The 22,876-nt window shown below is 35.4% G+C and overlaps 1 long non-coding RNA gene across 1 annotated transcript; it reads left to right on the forward strand.

Moving 5' to 3' along the window:
* Positions 1–1,140: 1,140 nt before the first annotated feature.
* LOC131396061 (uncharacterized) lies at positions 1,141–22,876 on the forward strand. The gene is made up of 3 exons (XR_009216422.1): positions 1,141–1,241; positions 2,635–2,712; positions 20,720–22,876. It is a non-coding gene; the product is annotated as an uncharacterized LOC131396061 (long non-coding RNA).

The raw sequence follows: 22,876 nt of genomic DNA on the forward strand, positions 1-22,876 counted from the left end.
CCATTTTTTTGGAATCATGTTCTGATTTTTGCAATCATGATCTATTGATGTTTGGGTAATTCTGTTATCTCATATTCTCACTCTCGATTTCTCTTTCTCTTGCATGCTCTCTCCCTCATTTTTTCTTATCTCTGACCTAGATCTTTGATTCAGAGGGCATACATGTGAAAGATTAGAGAATAAAATTAACATTTGTCCAAGGATAAAGGATAACAAGAAAATAGTAATGACATAGAGAGCTTTATCTGGCTTGTATGGTATGCTAATCCGTGGACAACTTTTAGCCTAGTTTCTGTTCTGTTCTTCACATGGCATATAATGAATTTGCCTGAGAAAAACACTATGTGGATCTCTCTTAGATAAATTCCAGGAATAAAAAAAGAAAGGAGGTTGAATTCTCTTTGTGTTTATCTACATCCACAATCACAATTATAACCAGTGGACTAGCTTGTATCCAGTGTAGTAGTTACCGAGGAAGAATTTATCCTTCAATTATTTTCTTCCCTTCTTCAATCCATTTTGTTATGTTCATTTTTATCTTATCAGATTTAAATTCAATAAATGCTAATCCACCAATTATTCTTCAATACTTTCTTTTATACTTCTACAAAAACCCACCTTAGATTATAATATAATAACTACAATATCTGTGAAGGCATCAGTAATAAAATGATGTTTTCATTAGAGAATATAATGAATATTTGAATAAAAGAAACAACGGATCGATGAATAAAGGAAAGAACGTATTGGTGGCTGAATGAATGGAAAACAACTCGGCTGTCTGGGGTGGTGAGGAAGCCATTGCTGCTGAATTGAAACTCATTCCTGACGCATATGCACCCCGTCCAACCACCTGGGTCACTTCTTTGTGCCAGGAGCCAGCCACAGGTGGTGCAGGCTTTCTGTGTAATCTTTCTAAATGCTGTCTCATCTGCCAGCACCTACTCTTGCTCCTGGTGTGAGCAGCCCCACCCTCTGGCTGTGATCATTTGCTTCTGGACATGCTGTTTTTCTACTTGTCAAGTAGACCAACATTACTACACTTGCATAAAATGAATAATCAGCACTTTGAGGAGTCATTTTTTGCTCCTAAAATGAGTTTATTACGGGTTTATTTTTCATTGCCTATCAAACAGATGTTGCCTGCTCTCAGAGGAATTTTCTGCGCTTCCAGTCGCTCTCGCTGGGTGGATTGCCAGATGCTTGAGCGTTCTGCAGAGCTGCACATGAATGCCAGGGAGGTGAGTGAATCTGCCTCAGCCATGCGAAAGGAAATCAAAGTGTTGCCGGGCATGGCGGGACAGGGGGTGGCTGTTGCTTCAAAATGGGAAAACGCAAACAAGTATAGAACAGATGCAAGACAAGTTCCGACTGCTGTGGAAGCAGCTTGATTCAGTAGAAAGAGCATCAGATTTGGAACCAGACTGACTTAGGTTGAAATCCCAAATGCCACTTGCAGTCTCTGTGAGTTTAGCTCTTTGCTTCTTCTTTAAATTATAGATTTTAACACCCAAGTAATAGAGTTCCTGTATGGGCTATGTCCTGGTGTATAATAGATAATCAATAAATATTAGCTAATCCACCTTTTTCTTACTCACTGTTAATCTGAATGATTGGACCAAGCCATTTTTTAATCATCTTGTTTGTTAATAATATATCCCAGACATATCTATCATGTATCTATCTACCTATCATCTATCTATCCATCTAACCATCTACCTATCTACCAATCTACCCATCCATCTATCTATAAAATTACCTTATTATGTTAAGTGGCTACAATTTGTGGATCACCATAATAAATACTAATTCATGAACAAATAAGTTACTTCATTTTTTTATTTGTGTAAACACTGTCACAGTGAACATTTGCACACATACACACAGTCACATGTTTCAGTGCTCTTGTCTGATAATTAATTTAGGAGAAATGTCTCGAACAGGATTTGCTGAGTCAATTTGCATTTCCACTAATAATATCTGAGAATTATTTTCCCACAACCTAATAAACAGGGAGCATTAATGAAATTTTAAACCGTTTCCTTTTCATTATTTTGTTAGGCGCAAGAATGAGTATCTTTCAAATACTCATTGGTAATTTGTCTTCTTTCCTTTTTGATCTGCCTACTGAGAGGGTTGTGAGTACAGCATCTTTTTTTGTTTTGTTTGATGAGGGGTGAGGTAGTTCAAAAACTAAGTTGGAAAGATAACTTCACACAACTGTGGCAGAGAAACTCAGTGCTCACCAAAATTCCACATGAAACTACATTTCTCCACCTCCTTTGCAATTGCATAGACTTAAAAAATTTTTTTTGTTTTGTATTTATTATAAAAAGAAGCACACAAATAAGAATAAAGAAAATATATTGGTACAATTTAAAGATTCATAAAATGAATACCCTCATATAAAACATTCAGATTAAAATGAATTTGCTGAAATAATGGCAAGAAAAAATTATGGAAAAATGTATAATTAATGCCTTTTTGAGCTTTGTGAAGGTATGATCGACAAGCAAAATTGTATATATTAGAAGTGTACAATGAGATGATTTGATTTTGAGTAAGAAATAAACACATCAGATTAAGCCACTGAGATGTGTGGCAGCTAGAATTAATTACCCTTATTTAAAACAGTGTCAAGGTGAAACTGCCAGTCATGACTCAGTGATGACAACGAGAGATTATCTTGGCTTAACCTAAGACAGAATGGCGGTATGTATACATATATTTATTTATACATGTCCATGGTTGTGTGTAAACAGTGTCACCGTGAACCCAGATTTATAACACCCTGTTTATAGATATTTCCACGACATCACATAATCTTCTATGTACTCTTGGATTTCCTAGTCACAAAATAAGTAAACTCAAAGATCTTCCCTGGATGCCTGCTCTGAAATTTGAGCTATTAAAAAAATGCTATATAGACAAATCCAAACAAAACAGACACATAAACAAAACACAAGGACTTCGGAAACACAAAGGCACGGTTTCAAATCCCAAAGATGTTCTTATAAACTATGAGATCTCCGGTAAGCTAGTCAACTTTCCCTAAGCCCCCTTTTGCTCATTTGTACACAGAGAATGGGGATCGCTCCCGTAAGATCTTTCTAAGAGTTAATTGAGCTAGTGGATGTAAAGCCTAATATGTGGTCTTGTTTAAAGGTCGGTGCTCAGCATGAGAAGCACCCTGTCCTTCTGTATACCTCATTTCAACTATGGTGCCTGTTCCAAATTCACATGATTTGGGCAATATGTTAGATAATTTTGACAGAAAAATAAAGAAATATGTCTTATAAAAATCAAAGCATTGTAGAGTGATTTCACTATCCTTTTTAGGGATCTGTATGTCTATTAAGGGTGTTTCTTCGTTCACACCACAAATACAGAGTTCCCAAAGGTGACTTCTTTGGTTGAGGTTGCTTGGTGCAGAATTCTAGTCAGGAGACCTGGGTTTCAGCTCTAGTTCATGCTTAGCTATTTGACTTTGCAAAGGCCACTTAATCTGCAAAATGGGACACTAATAACCAAATCACAGCATCGTTGAGAGCATCACATGAGAGCATGTGTGGTAATTTAACTGGCAAACTCAAAATGACACTTACGCAAATGTATTTCCTTTCATAGCCAAGTTTATCCTACTACTATTTTCTATTTTAAAGTTATTTGTAGGGGAACATAAAGGCTTCATGGTGTTTTTTTTTTCCTGGTAATTTCTCTTTCTTTTTGATTTATTTTTAATAGTATATTTCTCCAGAGTAAATCACTAGTTTTCCCTAGTTTGCAAATACCAAACTATCCTTCAAACAGAATTATTGTTCAGTTTAGATATTTACTATTAACTTTGAGGTTTTTGTTGTATATAATGCTTTTGTTCACATTGTTTCTGATTATCAACATGATTCATGTTCATTGTAGAATGAAAGATATTATACAATATAAAAGAGAACAAGTTAAAGCCCATAATCTAGGTACCATTGACATGTTTTTGCTTCCAATGCTTATTTGTTATAGAAACACACACATACACACACATGTATATACATACACACACATGTATATTTCATATACTCTAATAATACTGTTGATACTGTTCTGCATTTTGTATTGTATTATTACAAATATTGCAATGTGTACATGTATCTTTCTCAAGTTTAGTGGCTTTCATGGGCTGCTAATGGCCAGAGTTTCCTCACGATCAGCTGGGAGAACAGTGTAAACTAGATTCATTGGAAACTCAGTGAAATTAAAAGTGTGCAGTGAAGAGATTTGAGGCTAATACATCATTTTATCCTCTTATGGTAGCACTGTTCTTTTGGAAGTCAGTTCTTCATAATGCTTATTCCACTTACAGACTATGGCTCTCCAGCCCCTAAGTCTTGGGTACGAAAGCCCAAGGCAGTGACTTGACTGTCACTCTTATAGCAACTCACTCTCAGATCAAGGGAAAACTGAAGACAACCTTTGGGGGTCCATCAATACCCTACAGTAAAAAGAAGCTTCTCCATGGAGCAAAGTTTAAATAATCCCCAAGACAAGAGAGATTAAGCCATTGTACTCAAGGAAGTGATTAGTGTGTTCATTCTCCTTGAAGTTCATCTAACTTTCGTGCAGATGTTGAATGTAATATATGGAAGACAAAGAAAGACCAGAGGAAAGGTTACATGTAAAATTGTTCAGTTTTCACTCTAGTCTAGGACTTAAGCTAAAAAGTGAAAGAGATCCTCATGCCTCACAGATCACAAGCTTCTCCAGCTAATCAAATTATGAAAACAAAGAAGAATCTTAGCTTTAATCCCTAATTATGATTTTATTATTAATAATAACCAATACACTTAACACTTCCTATTCATCCAGCCTTATCCTCAGCACTTTACGTATGTTAGTTGCTTGATCTTCATTGGTACCCTATGAGGTAAGAACTGTTATTATCAACTTTATTTTAAAGATATGGCAAGAGAGGAATAGAGAGGTCATGTTTGGGGAGCCGGAATTTGAATATATGTCATCTGGCTTCAAGATGTGGGCTTGCCACTTCCTGAGGGAAACAGGCTATGCATTTTCCTAAAGAAGTTCTGTGTTATTTGTCTCTTAAATCCTATTCAGTCTCTTTCTAGATATGTGACTGACTTACCTAATCACTCTTTTCCTTAATTTCCACATCTTTAAACTAAAACGAGAGCAGTTAGCATTAAAGACGATATAAGTAAAATACTCAGCGCATTTCCCTACACAAATGAAATGTTTGATAAATGATAACTATGATTATTATTACTTTTATTATTGTTATTGTGATCAGATAGTTTGAAAAGATAAGACTGGTGAATAACCAGTCTGACTTCACTAGGAGAGATTTTAGAACTTGTCAGTAGTCTTCTTAATTATAAAACTGGAAGTATTGTTCTTAGAGAACACAAAAGAAATTAAAGAATTCACCTGTTCTTGCTCGACAAAGTTGGAAGTAGTTGCAGAGCATACACACGTAGAGGTCATGTACCGTTGGGACAGATTTTATTGTGTGTTGGCTTTGGATGGAGGAACATTAACAAAAGGAAGTCATGGCTAAGTCTCAGCAATCTTCTTTGATTTAGAGGTCCAGTCAGTATTTTGAAGGAGGCCAACATTTTCTGGCATTCATGTATTGGTGCAAATGAATATCTAGAGTATAGTAAATGTGATATAGTATGTAGATAGAGCAAAGAAAGAAAAAAAGAATAAATGCTCTTGTCTCGTCCAGGCATACACAGATTTGAAAAGTTACTAAACAGTAAAAATCACATTAAAAATACCACAGGATTTCATCCTTACCAACTTCCTGCTACCACATTAAGTAAAAGTGGTAACATCTGTTTTCCATGCAGGTAGCTAGCACTTCCCATGTAGGGCAATTGGATCCCCACCAGGTGAGAGATTCAGCTGCCTGCTATCTCTTTTTAAGCACATCTTTATTCAAATCATGGTGATATGTAGAAATAAATTTGCTTACTTTCCATTTCCTACAAGTAAGATTTATCTCTTCTCTTTTTTTTTTTCCTGGGATCTAGCATGGATTAATAAATATATAGGATTTTTCCCAAATCACTTTTCCATTGATTCTTTTTTTATGCAGGGGAAAATTTTTCTTTATTGAAATTTTCTTGGTCAACAAAAATCTATAAAATGTCTTTAATGTGATTATAGATTACATGTTATGTCATAAATTTTATTGAAATTGTATTGTATGCCTAATATTGTGCTCATAACTTCACATATTTAATGACATAGTGTTCGTAGGTTAATATTATCTGTCATAGAAAGGAGATGTGAAGTAGCTTGTCCAATATAACACTACTGATTTCTCATTGTGCTCTTTCATTTCAACTAGCTCCGCTGTTCAATATATTTACCAGTAGCTTCAAAAGTGTTCCTCAGTGCTATGCATTCCTTTGGAAGGTAGTTTACCACATGTTTGTTTTAAAGAATTCAGATATACAATTTTTAATTTGCACGCAGTGCCCAGTGCCCCATCTGAGAGCTTGTCACCCAATGAGAGAGAGAGTTCTCCATATGTTTCTTAATTCCATTTTCATTGCCCTTATTAGGATCATCATTATCTCTACCCCGAAGTTCTTGCAGCAGGACAGAGATGTTCTAATTTTAACATCTGATGCAATTGGACTGCTGATTCTAGGAGGTTTGAAATTTTCTTCCAAAGGAGAGAAATGTTCTTTTGGGGAGTTTGTGTTTTAGAGAGTGAATCGAGAAAGTTGGAGGACTTGGCATCATCTAAGAAATTACAATTATGTAGTATTCCAACTGACTTTCTCATCTCCATTTTCAGCTGCCCTCCCACAAGGTACACAATGGCTAGATTAAATTCCGTGATGCATGACTCTTGGCTGTCAATGGAATAATTTGGCTACAGGATAAATTTCAGCCACCTAAGGCTCATTCTAAAGCCATTCAATATGCAAACATCTTCCGGTCCCCTCTCTCTTTCCTAAATACTATATATTTAGAAAACTTGACTATGTGGTCTTCTATGCCCATATCCAAAAATTACTTTCAATCACATACGTTTGATTTCTTTTTACTTTACCATTTTTTCAAAAATCTAGCTTATTTTCCATACTTACTTGAAAGCCTGTGACTATGGGCTATGTCTTTTAATTATGTCTATGATCACCATGCTTAGTGGGATGGGAAGGGTGAGCAGCCAACTAGTATTGGGTATGACTCACCTATGAGTCAGATGCTGTGCTTGTATCCATTCTAAGCCTCAAAAACACCTATGATACAGTTATCTCCATTTTCTAATAAGGACATGGAAGCTCTGAGTGTTTAGTTCCACTTACAAATTCATCACAGGTTTGTTTGAACATTATTATGCCATAGTGCCAGTTGCAGTAGGGTGAATATAACAAGTGGTCAACTGAGATTTCTTGAATTAATGAAAGAATGAGATTAATGTATCAGTATACTGTTTATTTCCCCCTAACAATTGCATAATGAATTAAGTTTCAGGTTTCCCAATATATACCAAATCTGAAGGTGGAGAAAGAGATTATTTCCAGCATTTCATCTTTTTTTATAGGAATATAACTTTCTCTGCCACTGAACCAACTTGGTTTTACAAGGCAAAGGCAAGTAATAAAATCAGACTTCTGCTAGAGTGAGGCTGCTTCCCTAATTGCAAATGTAAATGTTGCCAGGTGTTCAGTTCCCTTGTTCTAATAAATAAATAATTAGAAAACATGATTAATATGAAGCCTCACTGCCTAGCTGTGCAGAGTGTTCTTAGAGAGCAATATGGGGAATTGATTTGGAGGGCAGAATGTGTGCTTAATGGTATGCTTCTGAGTGATTCTGGCAAAAAAAACCCATCACATGCCTGTGCAGAGCATGAGTGACCCATTTGGCGCCAGAACTTATTTATGGACTTGAGAGAGGAAAAGATCCCCTTGATGGCTAGAGGTAGGGGTTGGAAGATGCATCGCCTGAAATTGATATGGTTTGACACAGTTAGGTTGTGCCCTGAGTCAAACTGGATTTGGTACCCAAAGCTGTCACTTCCAAGTATGTGGAATTTGGCGTTAGCTAGCTTCTTTTATCTTCTATTTCATCAGTTTTCTAATAACTATAATAACACCTGTCTCAATTGTAAATATTGAATGAGATTTTGAATGTGCAAATGCCTAGATTATAAGAAGCCCTTCCTCAGTGATAGTCATTTAGCTCTTATTTTCTTTATCTGCAAAATGGAAATCAAGTTCAGGAAACAATATATATTATATTCCCTTATTGAAAAAATGCAGTGCTTGTCAGCATATTAAATTCTTTTCAAAATTCCTGCAATAATGAAGCTTACATAATTTTAACCTAGTAATGCACAAACGTATTCTACTACAAGAACTTAAATGATCATTTTTCCAAATACATTTTGGGAAATATTGTCCTATCTTAAAGAAGGCTGTGATGAATAAGTAAGAAACTATTCCTTTAAATAAACAGCTATGGCCTTATTGGATACGTAATACGAACATCTTTCTCTTTCTGCCAATCCAGAAATTTGGGGAAACAAATCAAGATCACTAGAGAATCAATAGAAGCTATCAGTACAAAATTCTGCAAACTCACATCGGGTTTGATAATAACTTGTTGCACTCTGAATCCTCTACTCATGGCCTCTGATTTTGTGCTGGATTGTGGCTTCATTTCGGAGTGAGGAGATATTTTCAAGTTAAGATCCAAAATGAGAAGGGAATTTATCCACTGGTGCAACGTGGAAGATTGTTTAAAAAAATGGCCAAATAATTCTTCCCATCCCTATATTTACGACCCTTGTGACAGTGCTGATACTTTCATCTAGAATTGGGAGGTATTTCCTTAGCCTTTGAATCTATTCTTTGCTATGTGACTCTCACTGGACAATGGAATATTTAAAAATGAAATGCAAGCAAAACTTCTAAAATGTTTGCACATTGGAACTTATCCTCTCTTGCTTTTACCACCATGTGAACAAGCCTAGACTGGCTTGCTGCAGGATAAGAAATCATGCGAAGAGAGGAACCAGCTATCCCAATCATCCCAGGTGTTCCTGCTGAGAAACAGGATGTGTGAGCAAGTCGAATCCCAGAAGAGTCAGTTCAAACTAGAATAATCACCTCGTTAACCAGTTGAATAATGGGAAATAATAAGTGGTTGTTATTTTAGATCACTGAGTTGTGGGGTGGTTTTAATGCTGCAAGATAACTGATACAAGCAAGTGGTCATGAACTCTTTGAAGATAGGTACTAGTCTAGCTGACTTTTGTAATGCCAGAGCCTGGTTATGGGGCCTAGCACAAAGTCCTATCTCAAAATATATGGATTTATGTCTTGCCTCTGTTTGTAGATATTTAAATTGAAGCTCAGAAATAGTAACTCACTTCCTGAATATCACACAGCTCATAAGTGTCATTCACCAATCTAGTTGTGGTCTCATCAGACTGAAATATTTTTTTCCAGGCCAGCCCGGTGGCACAAGCGGTTAAGTGGCGTGCTCCGCTGCAGCGGGTTCGAATCCTGGTCGCGCACCAACGCACCGTTTGTTAAACCATGCTGTGGCAGCATCCCATATAGAGTAGAGGAAGATGGGCACAGATGTTAGCCCAGGGCCAATCTTCCTCAGCAAAAAAAAGGATTGGCATCAGATGTTAGCTCAGGGCTGGTCCTCCTCACCAAAAAAAAAAAAAAAAAAAAATTTTTTTTCTACAAAATGACATTCTACATTCTAATTTTGTCTGTGGAACTAAAATCTGGGGGACAGCTTTTCTCTGAACCACAATGCTGACCTCATACTCTAGATATCTATTATGCACTTTATAATAAATAGTAACTAATGTTTCACAAGTTGAGGGAAATTAAATCAGCTCCTCAGCTGATTGCTTTAGAGATGTTTGGAGGGATGATTTCTGAGTTATAAGTAATTCAAGACACCCATCATCTATTACATGGCAGACAATGTGCTGGATAAGTAATTTAAATGCATTCAATGGAATTATCTCTTCAGAAAATCTTGCTTATTATCACTCAATATATGGATGCCATCTCCATATTTGTGCATCAAATAATTGACTTACAAATAAGTTTTACATCAGATTTAATTATGCTTCTTCAAGTAAAAAAGGTAGTAAAACAGATATAATTGTCTTTATCTGTTGGTATTTTTTTCTTAAAGGGTTTCTAAAGTACAGTAATAAATATTTTCTTCATCACCATCATCATCATTATAATCTATCTGTCTTCAATAGATCCAGTGGATTAAGGCCCATCTCTCTTATTATAATATTTATATCCCCAGGGACAGTGCAGAATAAGTGCACAGAGTATTTGTTGAGTGAATGAATGAATGAAATGTGATTATTATCACATCACTACCTGATTGCTGGCAGTTGCATTCTTATTGATTTTATAGTGTTTTAATGATTAAAACCCACATAAAGCAATTAGAGCTAAATGAAAGCCCTAAGGAGTATTTTTTTTATTTAAGCAATAATAAAATACATTTAGCATTTGAAATAAAACAGACCCAGATAAACGAAAAAATTTGCCCAAAATTATCTGCGTTATAATAGCAGAGGGAAACGTGGACTCAGATTTTCTGATTTATAGCCACAGATACATAGAAACAGCATATTTGTGATTGTTAAACCAAATGTAATTTTATTCGTTAGAATATTGAAACCAATAAGAGATAATTGACAAGGAAGAAACTCATAGAACTTAATAGAATAAGAAGAAATAGAACTTAAAGGATAAGAAGTTATCTACGAAAACAGGAAAGGTGGTTTTCCAGATAGAGAGAAAGGGTTGTGGAGAGAAATTGAGACTGAGAGAATAACTCAGTTTAAATCTGCAAAAATCTGGTATGAGTAAAGATACAAAAAGCCTTTTTCTTTGTTTTTCTTTTTTTTTTTGCTTTTTAAAAAAATGGAGATGAAATTCACATAAAATAAAATGAACTATTTTAAAGTATACAATCCTCTGGCATTTAATACATTTACAATGTTGTGCAACACCAGCACTATTAAATGCTTCAAAAATATTTTCATCACTCCAGAAGGAAACTCCATACCTATTAAGTAGTCATTACCCATCCCCCCTATGCCTCAACAATGGACATCACCAGTCTGCTTTCTGCCTCTAAATAGATTTGCCTATTCTGGATATTTCAAATAAACAGAATCATACTACATACCACCTTTGGTGCCTGACTCCTTTCATTTAGCATGATATTTTGAGATTCAATCAAGTTGTAGCATGTATGTAATGCATTGCTGCTCTGGCTGAATAATATTCCATTCTATGTATATGCTGCATTTTGTTTATCCAATTATCTGTTGATGGACATTTGGGTTGTCTCCACCTTTTGACTATTGTAAATGGTGCTGCTATGAACATTTGTGGACAAGTATTTGTTCGAGTACCTATTTTCTACTTGTTTGAGTATATACCTAGGATTGGAATTCCCAGGTTGTACAGTAGTTCTGTATTTAATTTTTTGAAAAAATGTCAAACTGTTTTTTATAGTGGCTACACCATTTTATATTCCCACTAGCAATGTATGGCAACTTCTCCACATGCCAACACTTCTTATTTTGCACTTTTTAAACTTACAGCCATTTTAGTGGTTGTGAATTGGTATCTCATTATGCTTTTGATTTGCATTGCCCTAATGGCTAAGGATGTTGAGTATCTTTTTGTGTGTTTGCTGGCCATTAATATATCTTCTTTTGAGAAACGGCTCTTCAAACACATTGACGACTTTTTAATTGGGTTGTTTGTGTTTTTGTGGTTGAGATGTAGGAGTTTTTCATATATTCTGGATACTAGACATTTATCAGATATTTGCAAATTATTTTCCCCATTCTCAAAGTTGTCTTTTCACTTTCTCGATAATGTCCTTTAATGCACAAAAGTTTTTACTTTTGATGAAACCCTAGTTATCTACTTGTTGTTGACATTGTTGTTACTTGTGCTTTTGGTGTAACATCTAAGAATCCTTTGTCAAATTCAAGGTCCTGAAGTTTACTCCTGTGTTTTCTTCTAAGAGTTTTAAATTTCATCTCTTACAGTTAGGTCACTGATCCATTTTTTTTTTTTTAATTTTTTGTTTATTGCAGTAACATTGGTTTATAACATTGTAAAAATTTCAGGTGTAAATCATTGTACTTCTATTTCTGCATAGATTACATCATGTTCACCACCAAAATACCATTTTGAATTCACTTTTATATATAGTATAAAGAAGGGCTCCAAATTCATTCTTTTGCATGTGGAAGTCTAGTTGTCCCAGAATCATTTGTTGAAGGGATTATTCATTTCCCATTGAATGATCTTGGCACCCTTGTATAAAATCAGTAGGCCCTAGAGGTAGAGGTTTATTTCTGGATCTCAATTCTTTTGCGTTGGTCTGTACGACTATCCACATTGTTTAGATCACTGTTGATTTGTAGTGAGTTTTGAAATCAAGAAGTGTGAATCTTCCAACTTTGTTCTACTTTTTCAGTATTGTTTTGACTACTAGGGGCCTCTTGAAATTTCATGCGAATTTGATAATAGGATTTTCCATCTCTGCTAAAAAATGCCCATTCGGCTTGTAGTAGGAATAGTTTTGGACCTGTAGATAGCTTTGGCTAGTAATGCCATCTTAACAATATTAATTCTTCCAATACATAAACATGGAATGTCTTTCCATTCACTTAGATCTTTAATTTCTTTCAGTAATGTTTTTAGTTTTCAGTGTATAAATCCTTCACCTCCTTGGTTACATTTGTTCCTAGATACGTTATTCTTTTGGATACAATTGTAAATGGCATTGTTTTCTTAATATCCTTTTTGTATTTTTCATTGCTAGTGTACAGAAACACAACTGATTTTTATGTGCTGATCTTGTGTCTTGCAACTTTGCTGAATTTGTTTACTAGTGTTAATATTTTTATAGATTCTTTAGGATTTTCTATATATAAGATGATGTCATCTATAAATAGGGACAGTTTTATTTCTACTTTTCCAGTTTGGATGCCTTTTATTTCTTTTTCTGGTCTAAGTGGTCTGATGAGAACTTCTAGTACAATTTTGAGTAGAAGTGTTAAAAGTGGCCTCCTTGTCTTATTCCTGGTCTTAGAGGAAAGGATTTCAGTCTTTCACCATTATGCTGATGCAGACTGGGAGATTTTCATAAATGTCCCTTATCAGGTATAAAAAGTTCCATTCTATTCTCAGTTTGTTATTTTTTTAATCATGAAATGGTGTTGAATTTTGTCAAATGCTTTTCTTGCATTAATTGAAATGATCTTGTGGGCTTTTTTCTTTCTTCATCTAATAATGTAGTTTATTACATTGATGGATTTTCCTTTGTTGAACCATCCTTGCATTCCTGGGATAAATCCCACTTGATCATTTTGTATCTAGATCTTCCTTGACTCACGATGGGATTATGTCCAGATAAACCCATCGTAAGTTGAAAATATCATAAGTTGAAAATGCCCTTAACACATTTAACCCACCAAACATCAAGCTTAGCTTAGCCTACCTTAAACATGCTCAGAACACTTACATTAGCCTACAGTTGGGCAAAAGTATTTAACACAAAGCCTATTGTATAATAAAATTTTGAACATCTCATGTAATTTATTGACTAGTGTCCTGAAAGTGAAAAACAAAATGGTTGTCTGGGTACAGAGTGGTTGTAAGTATATTGGTCGTTTACCTTCACGATCGCATGGTTGGCTGGGAGCTGCCGTTTGCTGCTGCTACCTAGCATCACAAAACTGTGACATATATTGCTAGCCCAGGAAAAGATCAAAATTCAAAATTCGAAGTATGGTTTCTACTGAATATGTATTGCTTTCACACCATTGTAAAGTCAAAAAATTGTAAATTGAAACATCATAAGTTGGGGACTGTCTGTAATTCTTTTAATATGCTCCATGATGAGTTGGAGGCTTTCTGGACTGATCAAGAAAAAACAAATGACCATGAGATTAAATCAGCACACAATGAACACTTTTGGGTGGTACTTTACAAGTTGCCTGACAGGGGAAGTTCCTAACAGCAGGAGTCTTTCAATAGAAGGCAGCATTGGGGTGACCACCAAGATGGGGAAGAGGGCAAGGGACCTCCTGTGGGAAAAGGGAACAGGAAAGGGAACTTAAATAGCTAGATGCTGTCACTTAGTAGCAAGGGAAGGAATCTATGGGTCAGAGAGCTCTGAAGTATAGTAGTGGTTTGGAGTCTTTTATAGTCTCAGGTTTTGTTTTATCTGTGACTAGAAGATGTTGGGAGGAATTTTCAGGGTATATAAAACAGGCAGGCTCTAAGAACCAATTTTTGCTTTAAAAATTCTTTTTTTTTATTTCTTCTATTCTCTATTTCATCGATCTTGTCTCTAGTATTTATTATTTCTTCTTTCTCCTGACTTCAGGTTTAGTTTGATCTTCTTTTTTCAGCAACTTATTTTGTAAATTTAGAAAATGATTTAAGATCCTTCCTCTTTTTTAATATAAGAATTGCAACTACAAAATCTATCTAAGCACCGCTTTGGCTGAATCCCACGGGTTTTGTTATTTTGTGTTTTCTTGTCATTTGTCTCAAATTATTTTCTAAATACCTTTGTTATTTCCTCTTTGCCCCATTGGTTGATGATGTGTGTCATTTAATTTCCGTGTACTTGTGAATACATATACTTATTACTTATATACTTATACACATATATATACACACAAATATATTCTTCCTTTCTTTATGTAGGTACTAGATTCTAACCTATATAATTTTCCTTCTTCCTAAAGAACTTCTTTTAATATTTCTTGCAAGACAGATCTACTGGAAACAAATTCCCTTAATTTTTGTTTGTCTGAGAAATTCTTTACTTCTCCTTCACTTTTAAAGGAGAATTTTGCAGGATATAGAATTCTAGGCTGGTGGGGTATTTTTCTCTCAACGTTTGAAATATTTCACTTCACTGTCTTCCTGCTTGTATGGTTTCCAAGGAGAAGTGAGGTGTAACTTATCTTTGTTCCTCTATGGGTAAGTATTTTTTCCTCCCCCACCCCCAACTTCTTTCAGTATTTTTTATTTATCTTTGATTTTCTGTAGTTTGAAAATGATATGACTAGGTGTAATTTTTTGGACACTTATCCTAATTTGTGTTCTTTGAGATTCCTGGATCTGTAGTTTGGTGTCTGACATTAATTTGGGAAAAATTCTCAGTCACTATTGTGTCACATATTTTTTCTGTTCTCTCTCTTTCTTCTCTTTCTGGTATTCCCATTACATGTCTTACACCTCGTGTAGTGGTTCTTGGATATTCTGTCTATTTTTTTCCAGTCTTTTTTTCTGTTTGCTTTTTACTTTTGGAGTTTTCTATTGAGATATCCTGAAGCTTAGAGATCATTTGCTCAGCCATGCCCAGTCTACCATCAAGCCCATCAACGCATTCTTATTTTTGTTACAGTGTTTTTGATCTCCAGCATTACTTTTTGATTATTTATTAGAATTTCTATCCCTTTGCTTACATTGCCCATGTGTTCTTGCATGCTGTCTACTTTATCTATTATAGGCCTTAGCATATTAATCATAGTTTTTTTTAAAATCCGTGGTTTGATAGTTCCAACATCCCTGCCATATCCGAGTCTGGTTCTGATACTTGCTCTATCTCTCCCAACTGTGCTTTGTGCCTTTTGCTATGTCTTGTAATATTTTCTTGGTGGTTAGGCCTGACGTACTGGGTAAAAGAAATTTCTATAAATAGGCCTTTAGTAGTGTGGCGGCGAAGCGTGGGAGGACAGGAAGCATTTTACAGTCCTATGATTAGATCACAGTCTTTTAGTGAGCCTGTGCTTCTGGCCTATGAAGTTCACACATGTTTTTCTTTTTTCTTTTTCCTTTTTAGGAGGGACGGGATAACTAGAGCATACTGAAGTTGGATATTTTCCTTCTCCCATATGGAACATTAGAAGTAGGAGTTGGATTTTTCCTTTCCTTGTGTTCAAGGCTTAGACCTTACTGAAGATGGGTATTTCCCTTCCCCCAGGTCACTTAGGCTCTGATAAAACCCCAGAAGGTTAGGCTATGGTTAAATAGTTTGTTCTGGGGGAAGACCTTGTTAAGAATATTTGTCCTAGTATATTTCAAATGGTTTCTTTTCCCCTCCCTTTGTAGAAGCATGAGGGGATTTTTCTACAATATTCATTGCAAGAACCTGGTAGAGATGCAGGAAGTAAAAGTCACAAAAGTGCGGGGGCCCCTGATGAGTGGATGCCCCTGAAGTTTTTAACTCTCAGAGCTCTCTGCACTGAGCCTTTAGCAATTCATCAATTACAGTTCAGGGTTCCCTATCTCTGCACTGTTTGCTGCAGAGATTGCTGCTCTGGTAAGTTGTGATTCTCCATTATCCTTGTTTGCCTTGTGACCTCAATTCTCTTATGCATCTAAGAAGAGCTGTTGATTTTTCACTTTGTGCAGACTTTTACTTGTCAGTAAGATGGAGTGGCAACTTTCAAGCTCTTACATATCTATCCTGCAGCTGGAAGTTTTTGTCCATTTTTTAATTGAGTTACTTGTTTCTCTCACTGTTGAATTTTAAGAGTTCTTTGTATACTTTGGATAACAGTTTTTATCAAATATGTCTTTTGCAAATATTTTCTCCCAGGCTGTGCCTTGTCTTCTCATTCTCTTGAAAGTGTCTATCATAGAGCAGAAATTTTAAATTTTAGTGAAATCTAGCTTATCAATTTATATCTTTCATGGTTCCTGCCCAAGGTGTTGTATCTAAAAAGTCATCACCAAATCCAAGGAAATGGATTTTACCCTGTGTTATCTTCTAGAGGTTTTATAGTTTTGGGTTTTACATTTAGTTCTATGATCCATTTTGAGCTAATTTTTGAGATGAGTGTATGGTCTGTGTCTAGATTCATTTATTTGCATGTAGATTTCCAGTTTGGTCAGCACCATTTGTTCAAGATTCCCTTTGATCCATTATATTGTTCTTGCCCCTTTGTCAAAAATCAATTAACTATATTTATGTGAGTCTGTTTCTGGGCTCTGTATTATGTTCCATTGATCTATTTGTCTAAACTTTCACCACTATCACAATGTTTAATTATTGTAGCTTTATAGTAAGTCTTGAAGTTGGGCAGTGTCAACCATCTGATTTTGTTTTTATATTTCAATATTGTGTTGCCTATTCTGGGTCTTTTGCCTCTTTATATAAACTTTAAAATCAGTTCATTGATATCCACAAAATAAGTTGTTGAGATTTTCATTGGATTGCATTTAACCTGCGGGAGATCAAAATTGGCCACCTCAAAATATGTCTCTCTACCTTGATTATTTTCTCTGAAGGACATTTGACCTTCCCCTCCCAAACTGCCTAAAGAATTTAACAGAAGGCCTGTTCCAGGAAGGAGCCACTGCCACATGATAACTGTAGTATAATGTAAAATAGATGTGATAAGAAAGGCACCAACAAGCCCATCTTATCAAAAATTGTATCTCTCCAGCCACATTCTCTATAGGTGGCCCTGTAAAGAGTTGTCTGACAAACATTTGCATTTCCATCTCCATGTGAGTTGTCTTCTTTGCCTCTGAAATTCCAAACCACTACCCTGCAACACCTTCCTTGCCTTTATCTGAAAATACTTAAGCGAGCAGCTTAGTCAGAATGAAGATTTGCTCAGTTTCTATTTTCTAAGTTTCTTCCATGTACACCTGTCATTAAACTTTGTTTGATTTTCTCCTGCTGTTTGGTCTCATGACAATTTAATTTGTAGTCCACTCAGAAAGGACCCAGAGTGGGTAGAGGATAGTCTTCCTCCCCTTCAAACCTATAAATCAAGTTAGTAATAAATGATATCTTGACAGTATTGAGTCTTCCTAGCTATGAACATGGAATATCTCTCTATTTGTTTAGTTCTTTAATTTCTTTCATCAAGTTTAGTAGTTTTCCTATAAATCTTATGCATATTTTGTTAGATTTATACCAAAGTATTTCAATTTTGATTGAGTTCAATTTTCATTGAGTTTATTGAATGTGTAGATTTGTGTCTTTTATCAAATTTTGGACATTTTTGCCATTATTTCTGCAAATATTCTTTCTGTCTCTTTCAATTTCAATTTCTTCTCCCCTCCTGGGACTCCCATTATGTGTATATTGGTGCGCTTAATCTTCTACTACTTGTCTGTTAGGTTCTGCTCATTTTTCATCATTCTTTCTTTCATTCTACTCCTCAGACTTGATATTCAAGTGACCTATCTTCAAGCTCACAGAGTCTTTCTTTTCCCTACTAAAAATCTGCTATCTAAACCCTCTAGTGAAAGTGAATTTTCATTTCAGTTATTGTACTTTACAGCTTCAGAATTTGGTTTCTTTCTATAATATCTATATCTTAATTGATAGTTTCTATTTATTGAGGCATCATTCTCCTTGTTTCCTTTAGATCTTTATCCATGGTTCCCTTTAGTTCTTTCAGCATTTTTAACATATTTGATTCAAAGTCTTTTCCTAATAAGTCTAATGCCTATGCATCCTCTGGAACCGTTTCTGTTTATTTCTCCTGTGATTGGGGCATACTTTCTTATCTTTGCATGTTTCATAACTTGTTATTGAAACTTGCAACTTTTAAATATTATAATGTGGTAACTCTCGAAATCATATGCTTCTCCTTCCTTAGGTTTTGTTTTTGTGACTTACTGTTTGGTTGTAGTTGTTTTTTGTGTGTGAGTTTTTAAAATTATTTTTAAATTTCTGTATTCTTTCTTGTATGTGGTCTTTAAAGTCTCTCTTCCTTTAGTTTGTATTTTGCTAGTGTTTTGACAGAGAATTCCTTGAATGCCTGGAGTCAAAAAAAAAAACAAAGTAAGTGAGAGCCAAAAGAATAGGTAACTAGATGAATAGATACGTACACGCATACATAAATCTCTCGCAGTCTTTGTAGATTGGCTTTGTGATGAGGCAATCCTTCAATCCTTCAACAGGTCATTTATAACTCAGCCTTAGCCTTTATTTGCTGCTTGTTCTGAGCATAAGATCAACCAAAGGTGAAAGCTCGTGGTCTTCTCAGATCTTTTCTAAGCATGTGTCTTGCCTTAGGTATGCACATGGCCTTCTAAATTCTCTGACATATGCATGTGATTTTCGATGGCCTGATTTCTAATGAAAATCTCTCCCAGCTTTCAGTGTAGCTATTGTTTCCCTCAATTGTAATATTTTGCCTCAAGTGACAATGGGTTGTTATTTTACCTTACAATGCTTTCAAAGACTTCTCTCTGCTTAGCCTCTTTTCTAACCTCAGAGAGATACGAGGTAGCTTTTTTAAAAATAATCATTTTGAGGGCAAAATTATGTGAGGAAAATGATTTGAGCTCCATAAATGACATAATATAATCTTAGTAAAAATGTGCAAGCAGCTCATTTGGAAGCTGAAGCTATGTTCATTGTCAGTGATGTGGAGGTGTTAAATGTTGTCACAAAAATCCTGCATATTGAGTAAACACATAAGTCCAGTGGCATATAATAAACAGAATTTGTTACTTGTTCACACATGTGGAGCTCAACTTATGTGGCTCTGTTCCATGTACCTCATTCTTGGGCTCAGATTGGAGGAACAACAGCTACTTATGATATTTTTTAAGGGAGTAAAGGTTCAAGAGGGCAAGTTAAAATGCACATGTAAATTTCATGTTTCTGTTAACATTTCGTTGGCCTAAGCAGGCCACATGGCCAAGCCCAGATTCTCAGGCTGGTTGAGACCATGGCAAGAGTGTGGATTTATAATATTACTAAGGAAGCTTGAATAATTCGGTTCAATTATTAAACCTACCATAGATGAAACAGGGAATTCTTGTATCACACTGTTAAGTTTTGAGAAAAGTATGATTTTCTTTAGATAGTATTTAACATCCAAATTTGAAGCTTTATCAATCATGACTTTCAAATTAAATATCACTTTAGCCAGGAGTATTAGCATGCCTCATAAAGAAAACTAACCTTCATTGACTGTTATGCACTCACAAATGTAATTGACATTTAGCGTAGGTTATTTGTATTCTTCCTAATAGCTCTGCAGGCAGATCTTTTACTGCTCATTCTCAGATGGGAAAACTGAAACAAAATAATTTTAAATAACCTATCCAGAGAAATAGAATAATTATCATATTTAGCTCACCATGTGTCAGGCAATGGTATGAATATTTTACATGGAATAACTCATTTAATATGTATTAAGTTTTCTTAAAGTCAAGAACCTTTATTCTCCTTGTTTGACTGATAAAGAAATTGAAGCATAGAAAAGGTAAGTGCCTGGCCTAAGATTACTCAGGTAGCAAACAAATGAGCCAAGATTTAACCACAGGCAATGTGGCTACAGAATACAAGTATGTAAAAATAATGCAGAAGGTAGATTAGTCAAGTTTCAAACACATTTATGTTAAAACCAAAACAAGGAGTAACAAGTTACCAGGACTGGAGGTAATTTTTATTTCATCATGTTTCCGTATGAGTGGAAAATCTGCACAAAGAGATAAAACTGATATAATGCCTCCTAAAGTATCTAAATTCTCTGAGGATTAAAAGGAGGTTCAAGAATATGACTGTTAAAAAAAGCAGCCTACAAAATTGAAATGCTTATGCCCTTCATCTCTTGGTTTCAAAATGGTGAAGTTCATTTCTAATTCTTTTTCTCTTTCCTCTTTTATAGGAATGTAATACACGGATAGTTCCTCACTACGTTGTTCAGTGTATGAAAAGTGCCGTTTGCTGATCTCTCAAGGCTGAGTAGAAAATCCCCCATTTAACTTGATGCCTGGAATCAGTGCCTAGTTTTGACACTAGATACCTGCTGTGATTGATGCCTGTAAGCGCAGAAGTCACTGCAGTGTATATGGAAGGTGCCAGGGGTCCTGAGCAATATCATCAGACTTCTCACTTGTTGACAGCATTTGGAGAGTGCATAGTATATCTTTACACAATTTTGAATTTTGGAAAGATCTTAGAAGTAGGACTCAATCAGATAATCTTTTCTGCCAGTCATATTGATGAATGCACTGCCATAATGAACAAAATGTGAAATGTCAAAACAGCATGTAGATTTTATATTAAGCACTCTCCTTGCCAGCCAAAATGTTATACTTCCCTGAATAATGATGATGATGATGGTATGATAATAGCAACAATATTAATGGTAAAATAATAGTAATAGCTAACATTTTACTAGGCATTCTATATGACATATATCTTGTAAGATCCCAACTCTTTAATTTATGATTAATATTTCCTTTTTACTGATGAGAAAACTATGCCCAAGTATGACTTTTCCAAGGACAAGCAGCTAGCAAACATTTATCAAAGTCTAGAAAGCCAGGCTTAAGTAGCCTTGTTCTACTATTCTAGACCACACCCCATTCTACTATTCTAGACCACACCCCATAGTCTAGGCGTACCCTCCTGGGGGTAGCACAAGCTATTTTCTCTGCTGGTTAATCTCTTCTTTCACCTCCCTTCACCTTTCATTCCCACCAGCAATTTAAACACTACGTCTAATAGGCATCTCAAGTTTCCATAGACTGGGTTACCTGTTCCATTTATATATCTGTTAACTTTTCTGAGCTTCTCTGCAAGATATAAATTCCTTGAGAGCAGAGGTTGTGGCACCATTGTAAATTCTGTGCATAATAAGTATTTGGTGAATAAATTATTATCATGGGTTTATGATGGCAGCTGTTACTTAGTAAATCCTAGCCATGATCCAGGTAGTTAACATACTCATCTCTAATCCTCATAATAGTTCTGGAAGGAAAGTATACTATAAAATTATTTTTATTACTATTACTGCTACTACACCTATTGTTATTATTGACATTTACAAATGAGAGAGTAGAAGCTCAGAGAGTTTAAGTAGCTAGTTCTCACTCACAATGCTAATAATTGGCAAAATTAAGACAAATTTTTTAACTGTACTTGGTCCCCGGTGGAAGTAGCTTTTGGATTTGACATATTAATGTCAAGTGATTAAGCCATGATGCCCTTTAATTTTGCTTGAGTTGCTTCTGTTGCCATCCATCTTTTTCAGTCCTAAGTTGGTGCTATTGGGAAAGAAAAAGTTTAATCTTTCATGTCCTCCTGGAGTCTCCTATTTTGCATAGCTGTTTTGACTCTGCTGTCTCTATTGAATCTCTCTCTCTCTTCCTAAAGTTCAAGAACAGGGGCAGGTGCCCATGTGCCCACTCCATTCAGGAGTGGCCCTTGGCCACCTCATTTCTCGGTGACTTTTGTTGTGCTCATCTGTTCAGGAAGCCTGGCTTTAAAATCATTCATTTGCTGGTTAATTGCATTCTCAGATTCTCTAAGAAGGCTGGCGCACCTGCTCTCCACTTCACAGTCTCTTTTGATCTCTCTAGAAATATCCAACTTTGATTATGTGAAAATCTTCTGTAACTGTATTACGTGCCTAGAAAGCAACTGAAAACCTTCATTGTGACTATTTTGACCTGAAAGAGAGGCTATTTTAGGGTTCGCGCGTAGTGACTACAGGGAAAAAAACAGACCTTCTTGTCTCTGTGTGTCATCCAGTCCAGGAGGTAGGATTTCATTCATCTGATGCTTGGCAGATGTTAAACAGATGTGAGTTGCACAGTTAACACACTTTCAAATACAATTTTTAAAATACGGTTCTACTATTAAATTTCTGTTTTCTAAGCAATCATGTACTATTGCTGGGAAATTAAGGGGAGAAAACAGAAATATGACCTAATTTCTAAATAAATGTTAAAGGGGAGAAACAAAACAAAACAAATGAAAATAGAAAAAAATGTATCATCATAAACTAATCAACATCATCTTCAGAATATTCACCACA

The sequence above is a fragment of the Diceros bicornis genome, chromosome 32, assembly GCF_020826845.1.
Source record: "Diceros bicornis minor isolate mBicDic1 chromosome 32, mDicBic1.mat.cur, whole genome shotgun sequence".
NCBI lineage: Eukaryota > Metazoa > Chordata > Mammalia > Perissodactyla > Rhinocerotidae > Diceros > Diceros bicornis.